This window comes from Polypterus senegalus, chromosome 12, assembly GCF_016835505.1.
Source record: "Polypterus senegalus isolate Bchr_013 chromosome 12, ASM1683550v1, whole genome shotgun sequence".
NCBI classification, from domain to species: Eukaryota; Metazoa; Chordata; class Cladistia; order Polypteriformes; family Polypteridae; genus Polypterus; species Polypterus senegalus.
Genome location: NC_053165.1, coordinates 46,308,204 through 46,329,129, shown reverse-complemented (window position 1 = coordinate 46,329,129; position 20,926 = coordinate 46,308,204). Strand labels below are relative to the sequence as shown.

The 20,926-nt window shown below is 39.0% G+C and overlaps 1 protein-coding gene across 3 annotated transcripts in view; it reads left to right on the top strand.

Annotated features, from left to right (window-relative positions):
• Nucleotides 1-20,605: 20,605 nt before the first annotated feature.
• The window catches only part of si:rp71-17i16.5 (phosphatidylinositol 4,5-bisphosphate 3-kinase catalytic subunit gamma isoform), a 69,157-nt gene continuing 68,836 nt past the window's right edge, over nt 20,606-20,926 (top strand). For all 3 annotated transcript variants that reach the window (XM_039771704.1, XM_039771703.1, XM_039771705.1), the window contains exon 1: nt 20,606-20,691. The gene's annotated coding sequence lies outside the window, so the exon portion shown is untranslated. The remainder of the gene's footprint in view (nt 20,692-20,926) is intronic.

Sequence of the window (20,926 nt, the reverse complement as noted above, 5' to 3'; positions counted from 1 at the left end):
TGGGCTGATTTCACAACTGTGGATACAGGAGTGTGCTGTTTGTTTTGGCTGGCAACTAATTGTGGATTATTTCACAAGCAGACATCTATTAGACATTTCATCCCTCTATGCACATCAAGTACTGAGAATGAGTATTTTTTAAGCATGCTTTATTTAACTAGTGGAGTAAAGTTCAAGATATTGACTTGGATGTACAGTTGATCAAGAAAGCATTCAGACCCTTATGCTTTCTTCACACTTTGTAGATTTTGTTTTAAATGGATAATTTTGCTATTTTTGCCTATCAATCTACTCTCAATTTCCCATTACGTCAAAGTGAAAACACGTTTGCAGAAGGGTTTGCAAATTTACTAAACATGAAAAACTGAAATCTGTCATTTGTGTAAGTATTCAAATCTTTTGATGTGGCACTGCAAAACTGTGGTCTGGCGCCTCCTGTTTGTTTGAACTTTCCTCGACATGTGGGTAGAACTTGATTGGGATCCACCTGTGGTAACCTGAATTGCTGGACATCATCTAGAAAGGCACACACCTGTATATTTAAGGTCCCACAACTCACACTGCCTGTCAGGACAAAAACCAAGCCACAAAATCAAAGGAACTGTCTACAAATCTCTGTGATTAAATTGTGGTGATGCATAGATTAAGGCGTGGAATAAAACAATTTATAAAGATTTGAGTGTTCCCAGGACCACAGAGGCCTCAAAATTGTGAAGTAGAAGAAGTTTGACACCACAAACTAGGCCAAACTGAGAAACCAGGCAAGAAGGGCCTTGATTAAAGAGGTCATCAACAACCTAATAGTCATTTTAACAGAACTTTAGAAGTCCTCTGCTAAGATGGGAGAACCAGTTGGAAGGACGACAATCTCGGCAGAACTCCATCAAATAGACAGAAGACACTCTTGAGGAAAAAGCATATGACAACCCTCTTGGAGTTTTGCTAAATGGCACTTTAAGGACTCGAAGAGCAAGTTTGACAAGACAAAGATTGAACTCTTTTGGCAGAACTCCAAGTACTTCATCTGGCAAGGATCAGGCATTGTTCATCTCCTGCCTAATACCCTCACTAAGGTGAAGCATGATGGTGTCAACCATTCCAGCCTGGAGTGTTTTTTCCAATGGTGTCAACCACTCCATATAGAGTGTTTCTCAGTGGCAGGGAGAGAGAGACTGGTCAAACTTGAAGGAAAAATGAATGCAGCCAAATGCAGAGATGTCCTTGGAGAAAATCTGCTTCAGAGTGCATGTGACCTCAGAGTAGGCAACAGTTCACCTTTCAGCATGAAAATGACCTGAAGCATACAGCCAAGACAACACTGGTATCAATTTGGGACAAGTCTCTGACTGTCCTTGAGTGGCCCAGCCAAATTCAGACTTGAACCCCATGTAGCATCTGTGGAGAGACCTGAAGCTGGCAGTTTACAGACAGATTGTTCATCCAATCTAATGGAGCTTGAGATGATCTGCCAGGAACAATGGCATAAACTGCCAAAATCCAGGTGTACCCAAAAAGCCCTGAAGCTGTAATTATTGCCAAAGTCACTTTTATAGAGTACTGAATAAAAGGTCTAAATACTTTAATTAATGGGACATTTCAGTTTTTAACTTTTAGCAAATTTATAAACCTTTCTGAGAATGTGTTTCACTTTGTCATTATAGTTTATTGATTGAAGACTGATGGGTAAAAATGGCACCTTCATCCATTTAAAATTTAATCTGCAACACAAAAGTGAGGGGGTCTGAATATTTTCGGAACCCACCATAGATCACCCCTTGTTCAGAAGGGTTAGTATGGCTGCACAAAATGAATACTTTGTTTTCTTATTATATTGTGTTGCTGATCTTTTGGCTTACTGTGGTATTTTAATATTAGAAACCACAATATAGTTTTTCTTATAATAGAATTTATGTGCGCTAGGAAACAAAGTTCCATGGTAATCATTCGTATATTCTATACTAAAGACTAAGTATGTTGTAATTACATAGCAAATGCAGCCTAAATGCCATTTCTTTCTGTTCTTCTGCTTGTTTATGTTGCCATTATTTAAATGGTCCATGCATTAAAGCAAAAAATATGAGAGAACGACAGAATGCATGACTGATGACAATTTTAATGCAAATTAAATCATTTCATTTTTGCCAGGCAACAGAACTGAGCATTTGCATGTAACCTTTATGATTCTTAATTCAAATTGTTGTGCTTTATATAATACCCACCTTGTCAGTGACTATGAAGGGGGATTCCTCTTATATAAATGATAATAATTCCATCACTGATATGTTGTCTGATTTTGCACATTATAAATATTTATAGGTCACATCTTACATTATGACACTCTTTCAAATATTTATTTTTTTTACTCTTAGTCTTATTGGGCAGTGTATGTTAATTGCATGCATTTATATGACTGTTTCTGAATATGTAGTTGTATTTATAGTTCTTTTACATATTTAATAATTTATGTAACTCTCTAAAATAGTACCTCAATTATTACTTGTTATAATGTAAGCTGTTCTTTTTCAATAAGAATTTCATAACATTTTATGGTGTTTCGACATGGGACCCTATTTTTCCCTTTCAGACTCTACGTAGACCATAGCAGAACGCTCCAAATGGCATCTATAGCCCTTGTATGTTTAGTCTTACCAGCGTGGGTAATGTCTGGATTGATTGCTATTGTAGTTATACACATCATCCTTTTATTTACACCTCTAACCCCAAGAAATTAGGTGGAGTACCAGTACAGACAGGAGAGAAAGTTACACATTTATTCATGCATTGTACATAATATGCTCAAATATATAAGCTGAGTACATTGAGTGTGACAAAACAATACAACCTGGACAATAGACAACCAGGAGGCTCTCTGTCTTAGTATGCTGATTAATTTCCAACGTGGTCCAGTCTGGATCTTGTATGGAATAATAGAAACAAACATCATAACTGACTGCATAAGGCATCATCAACAGAGAGAGAGAGAGAGAAGACGAATCCTCTGTATCAGCCTCAATTTAAAGGAATCCTGTGGTTTCTTAACATACCTCTTGTGGACACTTTTTCTATGGTGTCGTTTCTTGTGACTGAAGACAGAGAGATAGAATTAAAGTTTGTAAAAATCTTTTATTCATACACACCAGGAAAAGGTTAAATGACAAAGAAGCACAGTCCTAGGACACCTGCCCTTCTTCTGCCCTGAGGGGTCGGTGTTCCAGATTTTTTATAGGGTTTTTGTCTTATGACTTTAGTTACACAAGTATTTCAAAACATTAGCCCGAATCAGCATTATCAAAAATCTAAAGGTGGAGTACATCTGTTAGTTTCCTTAGTTTGGGGCTCGATGAATCCACACCCGTGGCCTTCCATGTAGACGCCCAGAAACAAGAAGTAGCACTTGTCACGTACACTATAAGCATGCAGGGTCTGCATGACTCCTACCACATACACCATAGAACATGCTTTCTGTCACATATATCAGATTTGTCAAGCACAAGTTATTGACCTGTATTATAGTAGTATTTCCCTCTACTTACCCTTTACCTGTTTTCCTTCAAGGGTAAGTGTACTCGTCAAGTTCATTATCGAGTTGGTCTACTGTTGAACTTTAAGATTAATACAAACATACATAGCTATATGCATACACACAGACCCTAACCACAACAGTGCTCTATGAATGGCACACACATGCTGATTAACCTTTAGCACTTTAAACAACACAAGTGCTTTAGGAATAACACAGCCTGTCACTCTCTCAGCACTTCAAGAGACTTACTTATTATCGGCATGAACAACATACAATGTTTTAATGATATCTCAGACTTAAATATTACTTTTGGCCTACAAGAATACATTTAAACATACAAAGGCTAAGCATTCTTGACAATAGGCCATTTATCAGCCAAGAATACCTTACTTTACGTACTGTTCTCTACTATTGAGTGAAGCTCTAACCCGCAACCTTAATACACCTTGCAGCACAGAGGTAATGGCAATCCTCTGGCTGCACCAGGGGCCTCATGCATAACGCCGTGTGTAGAATTCGCAATATAACATGACATAAGCACAAAAGCCGAAATGTGCTTACGTGCAGAAAAATCCAGATGCAGGGATCTGTGCGTACTCCAACTTCCACGTTCTTCCGCTACATAAATCCCGGTCAGTGTGAAAAGTAACGCCTGCTGTCCCTCCCCAATTCCTCCCAGAATTACGCCTCTTTGAATCAATATAAATAGCCCTTAAGCTCAGCATTCTGTGAAAAGACAATGGGAAAAGCATGGGGGAAAATAGAAGAATTTCAGTGAATACCAAGTGGAGGCAAAGGAAAAACATACTATTTGTTGATTTAAACAGTGGTATAATCAATAAAAGGAAGTTGTTTGAGTGACATAGCGTGACGGAGAAACTCGAAAGCTCAAGGTCACAAAGTCCCAAAGTGCCAAAATAAAAAAGATGTCACATATCAAAGTCACTGTGAAAAGGCCAGTTGTAGCCCACCTTCTAAGTGTCATATGAAAGTTTATCAGGGTACAGATAAAAAAAAAAAAAATAGGCACGCAGTGGGGAAAAAAGCACAAAATGTCAACTTTAATCTTGAAATTTCCACTTTAATCACGTAGTTTATTTTATCATTAAAGTAGAACATTATAAACTTCATCTTAAAATCATTTAATTTACTAGTTTCTCAAATCCCATCGTAACTAAAGTAGCATGTTAAATGCTTTGTTTTGTATTTGATCTTCTATGTGCTCTATGTGTGTGAATCACTACGTGCTTCCGTTCTTTCTCTTTCTCCGACAGGGCACAGAATCCATTACATTCGTGATATTACAGCTCTCTGAATGAAAGCATGTTATTAAACATGGGAACACGATGGTGCAGTGATTGTTCATGTCTTACACAAGATGCTGCTGCGCCGTGTGCGACCTTCGATGAAATAATTTATTATAGCAGTACTGTCTCTTTCAAATGTACTAACCTCCAATTCCTGTCGTTACTTTTCTTTCCCCAAATACCCAATCACCACACAATCAGCTCTGTAACAGAGGTTAAGCCATCTGTAAGCTTACATCGACGATTCTTCAAAACTTTTAAGGAACATTGAAATATCTTCATAGTACGTGTTTAATTATTCTTTCCTTCTATCCTTCCAGTGTCATGCCAGCCTTAGTAAATATACAGCACGAGGCAGGAACAATACGTGAACTTGCTAGCACTGCGGCACTGAGTCCTCACATGTTTAATTATTAACAATACAGATTATTTAAATGAAGTTAAAGTTTTATCTGTATAATATAATCAACATATTTTGCTGAATTTCATCCTAAAAATGATATTGTCATCATATGTAAATACGCACATTATAAAGTGGCGCAGGTTGTGCAATATTATAACTGTAGTGCAAGTTTACAGTGAGGTAATTGTACTTATAAGTACAACCAGTTCTACAAGGAGCAATTGATTGAGTGCGTTTATAGTTCTTGGGATGAAATTGTTTCTGAACCGCGAGGAAAGGCATTGAAATGTTTTGCCGTGGCTGAGGCAGCGTGTGCTTGATGCTGTATACCGATAATTCTCTTTCCGATCAGCTGCTGCTGTGCTTCCCCACTCAGATACAGTGATATAAATACTCCGAGTGGTTCAGTGAGAGTAATATGGAAAAAGATGATCCGCTGTGGCAACTCCTAACGGGAGCAGCTGAAAGAAGAAGAAGAAGAAGAAGGTACAGTGAGAGTAACAACGCTAAAGCAGTTATGGTATTTGGAATACTATGGCTATTCCCTGGACCATTATATTGTTACAGGTTAATTGCAATCAGATGCATTACACTAATACACTGAAATTAACCGCATATTGTTTATTTATAAAGCCGCCTCAGGAAAGAAAAGATAACCACACAGGAACAGTAGCACTGCTTTGACGCTGGGTGCCGCCAGTCTGCAAAACCGAGTGGAGAACTTGCGTATGACAGGATATGAGGTACCGTGGAAATGTGCGTGGCTTTATGCCAAGTGCTGGTTTTATACATCGCGATTTGAACGTGGAAATGTTCTTACACAACATTTCTGTGCGTATGCACCGTTTATACATGAGGCCCCAAGTGCTCGAAGAAATCTAAATTATTACTTCAATCACTCTATAGACATTAAGACAAAGCATAGCATGTTAAAAGCAGCATGATATTTATTAAAAGAATAATAATAATACCAGTGGAACAAAGAATAATAGAAAATAAGACTGATAGAAAAGTCTCCATATATATATATATATATTGTGACGGACAGCCGGGTCCCATGCCCGGCCGGGACGCCTCTGCTGCATACGTCCCGGGGGAGCCACCATGGACATTGCAATACCTTCCCCAGGGCGCCTGGGGGCAGTCTCCCTTCCTCAGTCTCCCCCATGGCTCCATGGGACATGGAGTCCACCACAGCCCGGTTGGGAGATGGGGTGGCCGCTAGGGTGTGCTGCAGAGAGCCAGCCGCCACAAGGGACGACTTACCAGCCCCACCCGGAGGTGCAATTAAGACCAGCTGGTCAGGCACCTGGAGCACTTCCAGGTGGGCTATAAAACGGGCCAGCCTCCCTTCATTCTGGGCCAGAATCGGGAGGAAGAGGACGAGGTTGCTTGGGAGGAGTGGTGGTGCCAGGAAAGGTTGTGTAAAGTCTGTTTTGTGCTTTTGGGACTGTGTTGGGCCTGTGGGACACGGGGAAGGCGTGAAAAGAAATAAAAAAACCTGTTTGTTCTACCTCTGCGTAAGTCTGTGCCGGGTCGGGCTCTATATAGTGCCTTTTACTATATATATATATATATATATATATATATATATATATATATATATATATAGTCAGGGATGCCAGGGGCAACGACCCAGCCGGGACGCCTTGAGGGACCGGAAGAGGGTCTACGCCCACCCTGGATCATGTGGGGGCTGCCATCCTGGTTGCTTTGGGGGCCACGGGTAGAGGGCTTGGAAGCCCAACCCTGTAGGTCACCGCCAGGGGGAGCCCCAATGCCTTGGGGACTCTGGACCTCAGCACTTCCGCCACACAAGGAAGTGCTGGGGGGAAGAGGAGCAGGGACACCCGGAGAGCTTCCGGGAGAACAGCCGGCATTTCCGCCACACTGGGGCGTGTCCAGGCAGGAGTGCCGGGAAACACCTGGAGCCCATCCGGGATGAAATAAAAGGGGCCGTCTCTCTTCATTCGAGGCTGGAGTCGGGTGGAAGCAGGACAAAGCAGGAGAGAGAGTGGAGGCGGCCCGAAGAGAAGGCATTGTGTGGCCAGGACTGTGTGGGGTTTCGTGTATGCACTGACTTTTGAACTTGTAAATAGTGTAAAACAAACGTGTGGTGGTGATGAACAACATGTCCACCTGTCTGTGTCCGGGCCGCGTCTACTATATATATATATAGTCTTTAGAAAAAGCTTGTGAGAAAAGTAGAGATGACAAGGATTAATGTTGCAGGGGGCTTGTGGTCTAGCACTAGTACAGTAGTTGCTTATGATGCTTTTCTGACAACCTGTGACATCTTCATCCCTTCTTCTTCCTCCCTCCTTCCTCACTTCCTTACTTCCTTAATCACTTCATCACTCCTCAGGTGAGGCATATTTATTCTAAAATTCTACTGGGGGGTTTTGCAAGATGTGATTGTCAGATATTCTGATTGGCTGACTGTCAATATGATAAATTAATTCACTATCCGTTTTCCCAAACAATAAAACTTTTTATGTTCTCTAATGTGTCATTATGTCTTCCTTTCCCAGGCTGTAAAATAATTAGATGTCCATCCTTTCTCAGGTTATAAAGTAATTGAGCCACCAGCATGTCTTCCTTTCTATGTTGGAACAGCTGTTTTAAAAGTGAGATATAACTGAGAGGAAGACATGCTTTGATTTGTCCTGAATGTAGTTCATCTGTTGTCTTGTCTTGAACAAAAGACAGTACACCCCCAAAATTCATGGGGGTTACGTTCCTAGAGCACCTGCGGATTGTGAAAAACCGTGACTTTTGGATGTGTTTAAAAAATGCCGTTTAAATGCCTATTTTTATAGTTTAAACCCTAAATACAGTATGCCCCCAAAGCACTTTAATTTCTTTGCAAACTCAGCTTAATACATTAATGCATTACTTATAAAATTACCTTAATACATTACCTAAAAACAGAATGTAAAGGTAAACCCGTATACTGTACAGTACTGTACTGCTATGTCTCCTGCGGTGCTAGAACGTAAAATACTGATGTTACCACTATACGTACTGTAATTCATGCAAGCGTGTTTTCTTTGGTATAAGTAGAGTAAATACATGATAATTTAATTTAATTAAAATACAGTAAAATGTATGGGTACTCACCAATAATGAATGATATTGATGATGAAGATGAAGTAGCTGTGCTGTACGATGCAGAGGACTTAAAACTGCTCGGGTGGTGCCTCTTCTTCAGAAGCTTCAGGAGAAGTTGTATCTTTGGATGGGTCTTCTTCTGGTGGGGTTTCGTGCTGGCTTTTCTTTATAGGTTTCAGGAACATTGTGATGGGAAGTTGCTGTCGTTGTTTCTTCATGGTGGCGGGGAGTGTTTTATATGTATGAATGGCAGCATCAATGCCATTATTAACTGTGAGAGGCTGAACCATATAGGGATCCCATGCTTCAATGACACAGCTGTACTTATCAATAGCTCCTGATGACCCTGATTCTATTGATTCACTAACAGAATGTCTGACTTGTATCTCAGAATGGATGAATAGTAACTTTCTCAAGTTAAATAAAGAGAAAACTGAAATTTTAGTGATCAGCAATAATGGATACAATGAGGCTATTAGAAATAAACTGGATACATTAGGATTAAAAGTCAAGACGGAGGTAAAAAGCTTAGGGGTGATTGTTGACTGTAATCTGAATTTTAAATCGCATATTAATCAGATCATTAGGACAGCATTTTTTCACTTAAGAAACATAAGTAAAGTTAGACCGCTTATATCACTGAAAGATGCTGAGAAATTAGTTCATGCGTTTGTTTTCAGTCGACTAGATTACTGTAACGCACTCCTCTCAGGACTACCCAAAAAAGATATAAATCGTTTGCAACTAGTGCAGAATGCAGCTGCTAGAATCCTAACTGGGAAAAGAAAATCTGAACACATTTCTCCAGTTTTAATGTCACTACACTGGTTACCTGTGTCATTCAGAATTGACTTTAAAATACTGCTTATGGTTTATAAAGCCTTAAATAATCTCGCCCCATCTTATATATTGGAATGTCTGACACCTTATATTCCAAATCGTAACCTCAGATCCTCAAATGAGTGTCTCCTTAGAATTCCAAGAATAAAACTTAAAAGAAGTGGTGAGGCGGCCTTCTGCTGTTATGCACCTAAAATCTGGAATAGACTGCCAATAGGAATTCGCCAGGCTGATACAGTAGAGCACTTTAAAACACTGCTGAAAACACATTACTTTAACATGGCCTTTTTATAACTTCAATTTAATCTTAATTTAACTTAATCCTGATACTCTGTGTGTTCAATTTCCTCAAAATAACTATTCATGGTGGCTCTAAAATCGGTACTGACCCCTACTCTCTTTTCTGTTTCTTTTTCCGGTTTCTTTGTGGTGGTGGCCTGCGCCACCACCACCTACTCAAAGCTTCATGATGCTCAAACAATGATGGACGGATTAGAAGGCAGAAGTCTACGTGACCATAATCATCATCATCAAGCCCTTCCGTGAGAATCCTAAATCCAAAGAGGACTGTTTCATTTATGTTAGGTAGAATGCCCAGAGGGGACTGGGCGGTCTCATGGTCTGGAATCCCTACAGATTTTATTTTTCTCCAGCCGTCTGGAGTTTTTTTGTTTTTTCTGTCCCCCCTGGCCATTGAACCTTACTCTTATTCGATGTTAATTAATGTTGATTTGTTTTGTTTTATAATTGTGTCTTTCATTTTTCTATTCTTTAATATGTAAAGCACTTTGAGCTACTGTTTGTATGATAATGTGCTATATAAATAAATGTTGTTGTTGTTGTTGTTGTTCAATCATCCCTTGTAAATCACTTCTGAAAATGATCAAACTATCCCTTACTGGTTTGAAAATCTTCAGATTCCGGTGCTGTTGATGGTCCTGGTTGCGGTTCTTCGGTACATTCTACATTGTCTCCTGTAGGGAACTGCTGGTACAATTTTCGTGCTTTCACACGGATGATGTTACTGTCCAAGGGGATGTTTTTCTTTCTGTAGTCGGTGATCCACAATGCCAAGGCAGGTTTCATCCTGATGATATTATAACCTTTTTGGCATTATCATAGAAACTTACAGATACGGTACTCCTGGTCGCTGCCTCGTTCTTCTTTATGTAGCGTACTGTGCTTTCATTAATGCCATAGTGGCGCGCTACTGCAGTATCACTTTTTAGTTCCTGGAGCAAATTCAGTAGTTCAACCTTCTCCTGGAGTGTTTTAAACTGCTTCTGGTGCTTAGGCTCAGAGCCAGAAGCTTAGATGGCGCAAGGTGTTTCAGCGACATCTTGAGCATTTAAGAATAACAAAATGAAAACAATAACAAAATGGAAAATACGAGGACACTCAGCTGGAGACACGTCAGGGCAGCAATCAATTAGCAACAAGGAGAAATGAATAACGCTCTCGGATTGGCTACTTTCACCATCCCAAACCGCGTCTCCCTCAGCAGTTGCTTCCTGTTCTCTCTACAGCACCGTAATGCCACGATAAAAGCCATAAAAAATTGTGGAGGATATTTGCGCTTTCCACTAACAAATAATAGTTAGGTTCTAAGGAAAAATCCGCGAATGACTGAGTCTGCGAACCCTGAACTGCGACTTCGCGGGGGTGTACTGTTTAATGGAAATAAAAACCAAAATGTACAGATTTTGTACACCTCTTGAACCAGTAGGGGAGTAGTGCTTTCCAATGATATCAACTCTTCAGCATGACTCAGCCCCCATTCCATTTCATTCTTTCCTCCTGAAGGTGGAAGGGGTGCTTATGTTTCTAAATGCCCCCATTGAGGCTCAATCTATTTCACTCCAGGCTTTCTTATAAAATCTAAAGTCTTCCTGTCTCTGATAGTGGAGCTCAAACAAATTTAAAGAAGCTAACACAGGGTTGTAGCAAAGCACCATATTGAAACTGGCCACAAGTAAACCTGAATGCAGTGAAAGACTACTAAACTATAAAGTGTAACAGGAGGTCTTATTACTTACTTATAGTAGACTGCTTCTTTCTTTTCAAGCATCCAATTCAAACTTATCCTTAAATTACATTATAATATATGCTTATCATAATGATTCATTTTACAAATACACTGAAAAGTGAAACAGCGGCAAAAGAATATAACAAACGCAATATTTCAGAAAACAACTGATGATCTGAGGTGGACTCTTCACTGGCCATACCAGCTGAAGTGGTAGTAGTTGTTGATGTATTAGGATTGCAGTGTTGGGGGGGACTGGCTATTGGAAGAAGGTGGCAGTGAGAGGGAAGAATCTATTGAAAAAAATTGCTTCAGCCTTGTCCACATCCCCTTCTAGCATCGTAGCAATGGATTGCTTGAGTCAATAATGATGCCCAATCCATTCCAGACATCTTTCGTGTTATTCTGGTGGAGTTTGTTTTTTATTTTAGCTTTGTAAGCTTCCATGTCTTCACTCAGCTTTTCTTTAGCACTTGCTCGGCACCCTCTGTGTCACCAGATTTGAATTCTCACTTCTTCGCTCTTCTTTTAATTCAGGAGACATTTTGGCTCATTTGTACCCCACAACTTGTTATTTGGAATGTAACACGCTGTCTCTGAGGGTACCACACAAAAGTTAATATGGTCTGTAATGCAATGCTTGAGTCCCTCAATGTCATCCCCCCATGATTCGCACATCATTCCCCAGTCCATCATTTAGGAGCAGTCATTCAGAACCATTTCAGCCTCTAGGCATAACTTCGTCACCATCCTGATGATAACAGGTTGCCATCTAACAACAGGCTTGTGGCTGGGAGTAAAATGGATCAGACTATGGCTAGATCTGCCAAAATATGTTTATACTTAAAAGACACCTTTAGTGTTTGGATAGAGATGATCCAGCTTGTTATTTCCTTGAGAAGAACATGACACAAGCTGAGGGACATTTGTCATCGTTTGTTTCTTCCAAAGCCAGATGGCTGAAGTCACCACATATTATAACTGCAGGGTCAGAATAATCCATCATTTGAGTGTTAGTAACAGAGAACTGTACATCATTGCCGAAGAAGGAATACAAATATTAATAAGAATGACACAAATTAACTTTGTTTGTTTTTGTTATTATATTATGTTGCTGATCTTTTGGCTTAATATAGTATTTTAATATTAGAAACCACAATATACTTTTTCTTATAATAGAATTTATGCGCAATAGGAAACAAATCTCCATGGTAAGCATTCATATATTCTATACTAAAGACTATGTATGTTGTAATTACATAGCAAATGCAGCCTAAATGCCATTTATTTCTGTTCTTCAACGTGTTTATATTGCTATTATTTCAATGGTCCATTCATTAAAGCATAAAATATGAGAGAACAACAGAATGCATGGCTGATGACAATTTTAATGCAAATTAAAATCATTTCATTTTTGCCAGGCTACAGAACTGAGCATTTGCATGTAACCTTTATGATTCTTAATACCCACCTATCAGTGACTGGGAAGGGGGATTCCTCTTATATGAATGATAATAAGTCCATCACTGATATGTTGCCTAATTTTGCACATTATAAATATTTATAGGTCACATCTTACATTTTTACAGTCTGTCAAATATTTCTTTTTTACTCAGCCTTATTAGGCAGTGTATTCTAATGAACTTCTTTATTTTATTTATTTTTTTATTAATTTTATTGTAATCATTCCATACAAATCAATACATTTTTACAAAATAAAATAGAGATGAATGGAGAAGAAAAAGAAATGCGGAAATAATTACTTCCTCTGTGCTTTAAGAGCTTATTCTAAAATATTACTGATTAGATCCTGCCATGTTTTGAAAACGTTCTGTACAGATCCTCTAACTGAGTATTTGATTTTTTCCAATTTCAAATAGTATAAGACATCGGTTTCCCACTGACTTAAAAGAGGAGAGTTAGGATTCTTCCAGTTTAGCAAAATAAGTCTGCGTGCCAAAAGTGTAGTGAATGCAATCACAGTTTGTTTGTTCTTCTCCACTTTGAACCCCTCTGGAAGAACCCCAAACACAGCTCTTAATGGGTTAGGAGAGATTGTGAGTCCAAGGCTGTCTGAAAGGTAATTTAAAAGTTTGGTCCAGAATGATGTTAACTTAGTGCAGGCCCAGAACATGTGACCCAGTGAGGCTGGGACTTGATTACAGCGTTCACAGGTTGGATCTTGCCCTGGAAACATTTTGGAGAGTTTTAGTCGAGACAGATGTGCTCGATATATATTATTTTGAGTTGCATAATTGTATGCTTTGCGCAAATGGAGCTCGAATGAATTCTCTGCATTGCTATTTTCCACTCCTTTTCTGATATATTGATTAAGAGATATTTTTCCCAGTGTCCTCTTGGATCTTTGAAAGGGAGGGACTGTAAAATAATTTTATATATTGCAGGGATGGTGTCCTTGAAATGGAGCAATATTTTTCCAGCATGGACGAGGGTGCAAGATGAGGAAAATCGGGCAGGGTCTGTTTAACAAAGTTCCTGATTTGAAGACAGTGAAAGAAATTTGTGGCTGGAATGTTAAATTTGGAATGTAATTGTTCATAGGATGCAAAGATATTGTCTATATAAAGATCTCTAAGCAAGTTAATCCCTATTTTTTTCCAGATATTAAAAACTGCATATGTTTGTGAAGGTTGAAAGAGGTGGTTCTCTTGCAGAGGTGACATAGATAAAAGCTTCTCCATCTTGAAATGCTTTCTACATTGGTTCTATACTCTGTTTGATTGAAGCACAATTGGGTTATCAGTATATTGCCGATAACTTGCATTTATTGGGACACAAAGCAGGGAATATAAAGAAGTACTGCAGGATTTTACTTCTATTGCAGACCAAGCCTGTGTATGTTCATCTATTTGTGTCCAGGTTTTTATAGCTTGTATGTTTGCTGCCCAGTAATAAACCTGAAAGTTAGGTAGAGCCATGCCACCTTCTGCCTTAGGTCTTTGTAGGGTTGCTCTTTGGATATGTGAATGTTTTGAGTTCCAAATAAATCAGGTTATTGTTGAATCTAATTACTTAAAAAATATTTATTGATGTATATTGAAATGTTTTGAAAAAATAAATAAGCTTAGGAAGAATATTCATCTTAACAAAGTTAATTCTTCCAGCTAGAGTGAGATGAAGGGTTGACCGTCTATGCAAGTCTTGCTTAATTTTTTCCTTGCAGACGGCAAAATTTTGTTGATAAAGAGCTTTATGTTTACTTGTGATGTTTACCCCGAGGTATTTAAACTGTTCTGCAGTGATAAAAGGTAGGGTGTCTAATCTAATATTATATGCTTGAGAATTCACTGGAAAGAGTACACTTCTTATTCAGATTAATTCTGAGACCAGAGATCTTTTGAAATTCTGTGAGTGCTGTTAAGACTGCAGGCACAGAATTTTGTGGGTCTGATATATACCGTACCATATCATCTGCATAGAGAGAAATTTTCTGTTCCAGTCCTTCTCTGATAATCCCCTTTATCTGATCAGCATGTCGACAGTGAACTGCCAGTGGCGATTGCAAATAGCAGCGGTGACAAGGGGCATCCTTGTCTGGTACCTCGTTTGAGTTTAAAGTAGTCTGAACAAATGGTGTTGATACAAACTGAAGCTTCTGGATTGGTATACAGTAGTTTGATCCATGCACAAATGTTCGGGCCAAATCCAAATCTCTCTAATTCTATTTCACTTCTTTAAAAATAATCATAGAGCACTTAATATGTCTATTAAAGTAATCGTGCAGCACTGAATTTGTCCAAACCCTAACTAGTGTTCCCCCATCTTTCCCAACTAAAGTTTGTGCCGCACCACCCATGTTGACCAATGAGTGTTGATGTCTGTGCAGTGGTATTGACGTCTCGAGCAGGATGACTTGCTGGTGATTGAATGGGCCTGGCTTTTTTCTTTTTTTTTACTGTATATTCCCTTGTAAGGTTTCTCTATCACTCATGGAATTGTTTAACAATAAGAGCAGGCAGTGATTTCTAATGCAATTTGCTGTAAGTGATAATTACTCACAAATTTGAAAGCCCTGTTGGTGTTATGGTTACCACTATTTTCTCAGAGCTCTAGGGATCAGGGTCGGCAGCTGTCAGTGTATTCAATTTGCACATTGTCTTCACGTCTGTACTCCAGTGTGTTAGGTGGTTTGTGATTCTACGTTGGCCCAAAGAATGTGAATGTGTGTCCTGCAATGAACTGGCCGGTCATTTATGTTTCTGTAACACCTTGGGCCCAAAGCAGCCTGTGCAGTGCTAAAAACAAGCTTAGGGAGATAAATGGCTATTCACAAATGAGGATAGAATACATGTCTAGCACTACAGTTGCTATTCTAAAGTGAAGATAATACCTGAAGGCATTTTGTTTAAGTATTTTTTATTAACCTTTTTGGATTACATCTGTTACCAGCCCAACAGCGGAAGTCACTTAACTCACACAAATCTTGACACATTTCTTTAAAATTCTGACGTTTCAACTAAGGCAGTCCATCACTCTCAACCCTTTTTTTCCACATTTCGGCTTTCTTCAAATGCAGACATCTGCTCCGGTCCAAAGATAACAGTTTTAATGCCCTTGAGTAGGACATTGCTTACATGGAAACAGAGGCACCCTGAGAGCACTATTGACCCCTGGTCATCAAATGTGAACTGTTTTTGATAGGTGGTGGTCCCAGTTCATTCTGTACAGCCAGAATGTCTTTGAGAGCCACTTTTGTTTCTTACAGAGCCCATGGCAAAAAAAAAAAACCAGTTTTAATCTAAATTCAAAATTTATTCTTCTGATCCTTCAAACACCAAGAATATTTGAGTCTTCAGTCAATACAGCAAATCTCACTTGGCAATGACCTTCTTTCTTTCATTTTTCAAAGCCTGTTCTGTCACAGTTTTTTGCCTTAATAAATAAACAATGTTGTTTTGGCTTGGAAAAGACATCATTTTAAATTTGCCTTTTAAATGTTGTTTTTATCTTATTAGAAATAGAATGCTTAGTGCAGTGTTACAGCGGGTAGCATTGTGGCATTATACCTCCATGACTTGGGTTCAAATTCTAGTCCAGATTTGTCTTCATTTTAGTGTGGATTATTTTCAGGTACTCTTGGTTTCATTTGAAATCCAAAAGAATTGCCTAAGTTCCCTAACCCATCTCCAATTATCATACTACCAAAATATTAAACTAGTATCAATACAAGTATACTATAGTAATATAGTAGATCGATATTGGCAGCAGTTCCAGACTTGATGAAAAATTATCACAGAGATCACCGCTAGACCACCTTTGCTGGGAAAGAGACCACTCAATCATTATCTCAGGCAAGTAATGAAATTCGATAATTCACAACATACATTCTTCGTCAATCTATGGAAAACATGTAATCCAGTTGAAAAACATCCACCACCCAAACCTTTCCAAATTTAAATTAAAATTTATCAGGGAATTTACTCTAAATGTGAACAATGCCAGGTAGCCCCAGCCTCGCTCAGGTCTATGTTTTAGGGCTGTCCAAAATCAAAGCTCTCTTGAGAACAGATTTTTTCGTAAGTATCACATAGTACAGGATTTATGACCATTTCAAGTCCTCCTACAGCAGTGTTTGGAATTATTCCAGAGGAGCTTTGATTATCTGGTGATAAACTGACCATTATTTCCTGCGTAGCTAGTGCATAGACGATTTCTTCTTAGTGGGATGAATCCTCACGTACGCTCTATACCTTAATGGAATACAACATATTTTACACTATCTAAAACTAGAAAAAATATCATATTTCATGATGTGCAATTGTGCAGGGGTTAACTAGAATTCAGCAAGATTTTATTAATTTTTTTTTTATCTAACTTACTTTGTTCTGCTCCTGCTTATGTATCTGCTAAACCCTTATTGTTTTAACGAATTAGGGGCAGTACAACACAACGTGCCTCCTTTTTGTCATTTTTTTAACTTATTTTATTAAAAATGTGCTATTTTTTCTGGGTGAGGGTGGGAGTGTAGTTTATGAGTATATTTTTTACTTGTTTTTTAATGATATATGGAATTGCTTGCAGACTTTTTTTAAATCTGGTAATTGTGTTTTAGGGAAACATATGCTAGAATGTTATATTATTTGACTTCTTCTGTACTATTTTTTTCTGGAGAAAGTAAAGATTAATTAATGACGTCCTAAAAATGAGTTGTTAGACACGTTCAAGGAGGAAGCAACTGTAAGGTTATGACAAAGTCGATAATACCTCCTTCCAAGCATGACAGGGCATTGTTATAACCTCTTCTTCTCTGTTCCCTTCAGGAGTGTGTTTTAACACTTAAAAGATGATATTGTGTTTATTTTGTGATCTCAGTGACATATAAGTTCACTGACTTTTATCTGTTGTCAGGCATCACCCTTCAGGCTCACCTGAGGCAGGTAATACCACCCTGGGTTGAAAAGTGGAATAACAATGAATGGTGGAGTCCAAATGAAAGACTTTTTCTGCAGGCATCTCTTATCTATCTCTTATTTATCCTGCTGTATGTACAGCATTGTGGGCTTCTTCAGGTGATGCTATAAAATAAACTAGATAGCCGACGCCCGCCATAGCATACAGCAGTATAAGAATAGGAACGGAAAACGGTGCATTGCCTTCGTCAACTGTTTGTGTCAACAAATAACCCACTGATAGGAACAGGCAGTTGCTGGATCCTGGAATACAGATGACATTGTACAAAAACCCGTCGACAGAGAAGATACTGTCATTCACTTTATAACAAAGGCTTAGGAAACAACCATTGCACTATAAAGAAAATAGCAAGGAGTGAAACCAATGCCAATGGTCAAGAGAGTACTTTACTGTAGCAGGCTACGGAAAAGACTCCCAGGCACAGACATCGCCGAAGTGAAAGGTCACGCGGTCACTAGTTATCGGACAGTGACATGACATCAGTGGGGTCATGAGAGAGGAGTGGGGAACGCGGTAGTCCGAAGGATGAATAGGACTCGAGAAAAGTGGCGTGGGAGTATATGGGAGGCCGCAGACAGTGTGGGGAAGGGTTTGGAAGAGGACGAATAGGAATCGAGAAATGCCGTGTGGGCTGTGTGTCGGCGGGACCAGCTTTGAAGAGGAAGCAGGATGAACCAGAATAGAAATATATATAAGAGATTGAGAAAGAAAGAGCTGGTCTATCAGTCAGGAAATGCCAAGCTTATCTTGAACTTTTTGTAACACATGCGTTTGCTGGAGGGCAGCTTGATCTAATGACCCTGACTTCATATCTTGATGTTATCTTATTGTAACCTTGATAGAAAAGAAAAGAGTCTTAGGGATTCGGAGCAGAGCAGTGGTGACATCATTGGTCATCAGGCAGGTCTGGAGCTGAAGTGGAAACTGTTAAAGGGGCAAGGTGGGGCAGCTTTGAGAACACTAGGAATCAGGAGATGTCACTAAGTCAAAAATGTCAAGCTGAGTTTCAGAACCGATAAGGCTGATAGTTAAGCAAACAGAGCTTGAGAATGTGGAAGAATAATTTTAGGTTAACATAGCATTCATCTTAAAGAAACAGCATAAAGGGTTAATAAATGTCAGGAAACCAGAACAGGAATGGACAGTTGTTATATGCACAGATATTTCAAGGGTAGTGGCTCAACTCACGGGTATAAAGAAGAACCAGAATATAACATAATAGACTTTTATTTTATATAAGTCATTTGGGTGTAAACCAACAAACCAGCCAGAGTAAATGTTTGCATTGATTGACACTGACTGTAAATTCAATAGTTTACAAAATGAACCTCTATTCTTTGTTTCTCTGACCAGGCTGTAACAGACTGCTTTTGAAGAATACTCTCTCCAAGGCATTTTGCTGAGGAGTAATTAAAAGATACATCCATCCATCCATCTATTTTCCAACCCGTTGAATCCGAACACAGGATCACGGGGTCTGCTGGAGCCAACACAGAATGAACAGTTTTTCTCCTGCCTGATAACTGATTTGTCCTGTTAGAGGATGTTTCTTTCTTTAATCTGCTCCTTCTTCTTTCGGATGCTCCCGTTGGGGGTTGCCACAGCGGATCATCTGTCCACATATGGATTTGGCAAAATTTTACACCAGATGCCCTTCCTGATATAATCCTCCCCATTTATCCAGGCTTGGGACTGGCACGAAGAAACACACTGGATTGTGCATCCTATGTTTCTTTCTTTAATAAGATGTTAAATTTCTATCAGAAGAATCATGGGAAACAGGGCAGAGAATAAATAAAGGAACACGTAACTAGAGATAAAGTCGTAAATCACAGTGAAAAGGCAGGGCAAAAATATTCATAACTTATATGATCGATGATTTTGTGCTTTCTATTTGTAAATCATTTAGAGAACTTTGCAGAGATCTGTTTTCACTTTGACAAGAATGGGTCTTTTTCTGCTGATCTGTGTCAAAAAAGCCAAATGAAATATACAACATTAAATCACAGTGTAACAAGAAAATATAAATCCTCCAAGGGACTGAATACTTTTTCTAGGCTCTGTACTCAGGCTTTGGGCTAAAGTTCTGTGGTGGAAGAGGAGCTTATGAGTATTTTTACTCTTGCAATAACATTTTGGGCATGAAACTCCCATAAGTTGAAGACATGGGGCAGCTACAATGGGCACATGCTGTGCTATAATGAAGTTTCTCTGGATCTTGACAATCTGCTGCGTGATCCTTGCAAACAGTTGCTTGGGCTGCCTCTGGAGATACTGTGGTATGTTTTCTATTGGGTGTCATCACATGAGGAGGGTGTTCATGAATTATAGGCCTACAGTGAGCTGGTCAACATCCCCTGACTCCTTGCAACCCCAAACTTCAGTGTACTGTATCTGATCATAAAGGGTCATACAGTACTATTAGTAAAAATTAGATGTAACCAGGAAACGTATTAGTCATGTAGCTTTCTCAGCGGCTTTAATTCTCCAGGGGAATTAGATGTGTGGTCTGAAATTGCAACCCATGAGAAAGCTCAGTGCCACAATAACAAAGGAAATGATAATTCACTGAGCAAAGCACTTGGAGTCTTGAAGGCCAGACTCCCACTTCTCTTTAGATTTTGTGTGCTAAGTGCATTCCGTGGTGATATAACACTGCCATATCTGAGGTGACAAAAGCCAGAGCTTAGATGAATTAATATTTAAGACGCTGCTTTGTAGGTATGTATTGTCATTTCCAATTGATCCCTCTGGCAAGTGAATTCCTTCTTCAGAAAAATACAACTGCTGACTGGCAGGTTTTTCATCGGTCAAAGTACATGCAGCCCTTTCAGTGTTTGTCTTACGGTTTGAATGAGGAAGTATGGAGTTTTTTTTCCCCATTCAACAAGCTAGTCTTTCAGGTAATAATTTACATTAGGAACAGGAAGTTTCAGTTTCTCACTGTGGAAACAATCACAAGTCAACGACAGCGGTAATGGTTATGTTGTAGTTATGCGGGCTGGAACTGTGATGAGCTGAGCTGGAGACAGGATCTCATTTTGACACGGTAAGACACAAACTCCTTTAGACTTCTTAACATTTAACAGTATGTGCCTTTAGAATCTTATACTGATATTAATGAATTAGCCTTCGAGTCTAACATTTTCAAGACAGTTAAGATATTTAAAGGCATACATTATGTTACAGAATCCTTTAAGGTGGTCATTCTAACAAGTATTGCACAGTTTATTCAAATGCGACTCTTTCCAACCTTGTTGAATTTGGCACTGGTGAACCCAATT